The sequence below is a fragment of the Rissa tridactyla genome, chromosome 4 (assembly GCF_028500815.1).
Source record: "Rissa tridactyla isolate bRisTri1 chromosome 4, bRisTri1.patW.cur.20221130, whole genome shotgun sequence".
NCBI classification, from domain to species: Eukaryota; Metazoa; Chordata; class Aves; order Charadriiformes; family Laridae; genus Rissa; species Rissa tridactyla.
Window position 1 is genome coordinate 70,957,579 of NC_071469.1, and position 4,684 is coordinate 70,962,262.

Sequence of the window (4,684 nt, forward strand, 5' to 3'; positions counted from 1 at the left end):
ACTGCCGCTTCAGCTCGCCGCCGCCTCAGCCGCCCGCTTTATACCGCCCGCGCCGCCGCCATTGGCCGTCGCCGCCGCTACGTCACCCGCGGTGTGGCGAGCCAGCCGGTCTCAGCCGCCGCGGCGATGGCGGGTCCCCTCCGTCCCCGTCTGCCCCTCGTCCGCTCGGGCCGCCGGAGCTCGACCTGTTCCCGGCGGGGTGAGGCCGGGGCATCCCGCTCGGGAGCTCCCCGGTGCTGCTGGAACGCTGCCATAACCGTGCCGGGGCCCTTCGGGTTACCGGCAGCAGGACGGAAAGATCCCACGCGTGGATTTATCCTCCTCCACGACGATCCCAGATGCTTCATAGAGTCACGGATGGTTTGGGTTGGAAGGGACCTTAAAGATCATCCACTTCCAACCCCTTGCCCTGGGCAGAGACACCTCCCACCAGCCCAGGTTGCTCCAAACCCCGTCCAGCCTGGCCTTGAACACCTGGGGCAGCCACAGCTTCTCTGGGCAACCTGGGCCAGGGGCTCACCACCCTCACAGCAAAGAATTTCTTCCTTGTATTTAATCTAAATCTCCCCTCTTTCACTTTAAAACCGCTACTCCTCATCCTGTCACTTCACAGAGTCACAGAATCCCAGACTGGCAGGGGCTGGAAGGGACCTCTGGAGATCATCTCGTCCAACCCCCTGTCAGAGCAGGGCCACCCAGAGCAGGTGGGACAGGAACTGTCCAGGCGGGTTTGGAACGTCTCCAGAGCAGGAGACTCCACAGCCTCTCTGGGCAGCCTCTTCTAGTGCTCTGGCATCCTCAAAGGAAAGAAGTTTTTCCTCATGTTGAGATGGAATTTCCCGTGTTCCAGTCTGTGCCCGTTGCCCCTTGTCCTGTCGCTGGGCACCAAGAAGAGTCTGGCCCCATCCTCTTGCCACCCGCCCTTTAGATATTGATAAGCATCAATGAGATCGATTGGACCAGAACTGCACCAAAAACCTTGGTCCCTTCAAACCTACGAGCTCTGCAGACACCTTCCTGCTGGTGGGCTCATGTGCCCCGATGTTTTCATTCCCAGCTGTGGCTCTGGAAATGCGCCCAAGACTAAATATTTTGGGGGTTCTGCAGGGACCTGGCTAGGATGTTGCCCCTGCCACTGGTCTCAGCATCCTCCAAACACGCACTTTTGGGGCAAATGTGGGAGTCAGACCGCAGCTCATTTTTGCCAACAGCCCTTTCTGCCCCAGCCCCGCGTAGGGTTCAGATGCTGGTGAACAAATAAATGTCGGAGTGGATGGTTTAGAAGAGAGGTCCCCTCCGTCCGAAGCTATTCTGGGATTTTATGAGTTAGAAACTGAGTCTCAAGGTTCAGCTGAGCCTAGGGTGTACGCTCCATCACCCACCACCCCAACCATGAGCATGGTAACAAATATTTTCTGGATTGCCACCGAAATGAATGGCCCAGATGCTAAGGGATGCAGCAAAGCCCTCTCTTGTCACACCCAATCTGTCTGTAAGGCAGCAGGGACAAATTGTCCCCCCTCGAGCCGAGGAAATGGTAAATTGCCAGGGGGAGATAAGGAGAGGAAGGAGCTGTGGGAGGGATGGGGCGCGGAGCATGACTCACTGGCTTTCCTCCCTCTCCTCCTGGCACAAGAACTGCATTTAACCAAGACAAGACAGTTAAAAAAAAAAAAGGGTGGGGGAAAAGAAATAAAAATCAAGCCGGCAGCAGTAACACGCTGCACATCCATCATTCGGTTTCCGATCACAGGTTTTACTAGAAAGGACCCAGGATGACTCAGGTGAAATCAAGGGGCCGGCGCTGGCCTCCAGCCAGGCTTTACTGCGGTTTTATTGCCCCAGGCTCCAACTTGGAACACAAACTGCTGCACGAGAGGATTTGAAGCCCTGAACTCCATCCCCGCTCCTCCCCAGCTGGGTACCTCACACCATTTCCCCACCCTCTGAGGATGCCCAAATCCTCCGTATAAGCTAGGTGGGTTCCCTTACTAGAAACGTGCAAAAATTGTTTGTGAAACTCGGCAGAATGACTGCCGCTTTCACTTGGATCCAGACCAAGCTGACACGGTTCAAAGGGTTGGGTAGCATTTCTGAGGAGCTATGAACCACTGAGACATAATAATCCGTATGAAAATGGGGTTAGTAAAGGGCATTGAAGTATCTTGGCACTCCCTGGTCTTTCCTACCTTTATTTTATCAGAAAAGAAGAAGATAAGTTCCCCCTGGGTGTGGCAGCAATCTCCGTATGTTTGTTATTTTTAAGGCCGGCCCTGGCGCAAGTGAGAAAAGGTGGTTTTGAGGCTCAAGGCGCCAGGAAAGCCCAGAGACCCAAGCTCTGTGGGGTGATTAAAGTGGTTCCCAGAGAGCTTTAGAACAAGACACAGTTTCCCCTCCTGGCTCCTGGGGTGTGGGAGCAATCTCTGGACATATAGGAATTTTGGAGGCCAGCCCTGGGGCAAGTGAGAAAGGGTGGTTTTGAGGCTGAAGGCGCCTGGAAAGCCTGGAGCCCCAAGGTGTTTGGGGCCATGCAAGCGGTTCCCAGAGAGCTTTAGAACAAGCCATATTTTTCCCTCCTGGCTCTTTGGTTGTGGGAGCAATCTCTGGACATATGGAAATTTTTAGGCCGGCCATGGGGTGAATGAGAAAAAGTTTTTTTTAGGCTGAAGACACCAGGAAAGCCCGCAGCCCCAAGTTCTGTGAGGCGATGCAGGTGGTTCCCAGAGAGCTTTAGAAAGAGCCAGTTTTTCCTCCTGTCTCCTTGGGTGTGGGAGCAATCTCCAGACATTTGCTAATTTTGGTGCAGAGATGAGCTTCAGGGCAGGTAAGTCTGCTCCGGGGAAGCGATCTGAAGCCAAAAGGGACGGCAAAAAGCTCTGTCTGGGGCTTCTTATAAGCCGGGAAAAGCCATGTGCCTGCGCTGGGGGCTGACAGCTGACAGCTTGTAGGGGGGGGCCTACTGAGCTCGTGTGGGCAGACCCATCACCACCCACCGTCTATCAGACTATAAGAAGCCTCCGTGAGGGCAGCAACTTGCTGCCCACAGAGCAAGCCAACCTATTGCAGGTGCCCCATGTGGGGTGCCGCAGCTGTTTGCAGCTCGTTGGGCTGTTTCAGCTGCTGTTTGCAGCTCCTTGGGCAGGACACCAGGTGCTGCACCTCACTCAAGGAGTGATTGTTGCTACTCGGAGGAGAAAGACTCTGTTCCCAGCACCCACCTTAATGGATATTGGTATCCAGGCCAGAGGCTGTGAGCAATGCCACAGCCTTTCACCGGCAGCAGGTGGCAATGCTGACCACGGCTGCGTGCGGTGTGAGCAGTTTGATGACCTTCTCAGCCGGGTGGCACAGCTCCAAGGTGAAGTGATGGAGCTCAGAGAAGAGGTGAGTAGGTTGAGGAACATCAGAGAGAGTGAGAGGGAAATTGACCATTTCTACAAACTGCTCTCTACAAAAACGGAATGGCAGGTAACTCTTAGTGGACCAGAGGATTCTGTATCCTTTCACCAGCAAGCCCCCCAGCCGTCCCATAGTAACCAGCATGAGCTGGGTCAATGGGAGCAGGCATCTGTCCAATGGAACAAAAGAAAGAAACAGAGCAAGCAGGTTCCTTTAAGAAGTGCACCACCTATAGTGCCCTTGCAGAACAGGAATGGGGCTCTGCAGGAGGAACTGGTTGCAAGCAAGGAATAGGGCTCTCGAAGGCCAGAAGAGCCACCAAGGCCAACTCGTCTCAGGCTGGCCATCAAAACTGACCCTGAAAAGAAAAATCGAAGGGTCATTGTTGCAGGTGACTCCCTGCTGAGGGGAGCAGAGGGCCCGATATGCAGACCGAACCCGCTTCATAGAGGGGTCTGCTGTCTCCCTGGTGCCTGGGTAAAGGACACCATAGGTAAAGCCCCCACCCTTGTGAGCCCTTCAGATTATTACCCACTTCTGGTCTTTCAGGTGGGAAGTGATGAGGTAGCAATGAGAGGCTCACAATCATTTGAAAAAGATTTCAGGGCCTTAGGGCAACTGGTAAAGGGATGAGGAGCTCAGGTTGTGTTCTCCTCCATCCCTCTGACATCAGCGATGGATGAGGGAATATATAGGAGGAGTCAACAGGTCAATTCATGGCTCCGGGACTGGTGTTGTAGACAGGGCTTTGGGTTTTATGATCATGGCTTGGTATATGAGGCACCAGAGCTGTCAGTAGCTAATGGGATGCACTTATCCCAGAGGGGGAAAAGGATTCTGGGACAGGAGTTGGTAGGCCTCATTGATAGGGCTTTAAACTAGATTTGAAGGGGAAAGGGGTCAATTTCATGCTTGCCTATGACAAACAGTGGGGCAGCACATCGGGGGCAGAGGGATGGAGTCCTAGTAAGGGCTCTCAACTTGTTGCCCTAAGGCAAGCTGGAGACGATGCACCGGGACACCCCAAGGGAATCAAGGGGGATCCACGCAAGAGGGTGACATGGCCAGCCCAGCTGAAGTGCCTCTATGCAAATGCACGCAGCTTGGGCAATAACCAGGATGAATTAAGGGCCACTGTGCTGCTGGAAAGCCATGACATAGTGGCCATTACTGAAACTTGGTGGGATCATTCCCATGACTGGAATGTAGGGATAGATGGGTACAAGCTCTTTAGGAAGGACAGGCAGAGTAGGAGTGGAGGAGGTGTTGCCCTCTACGTCAGTGA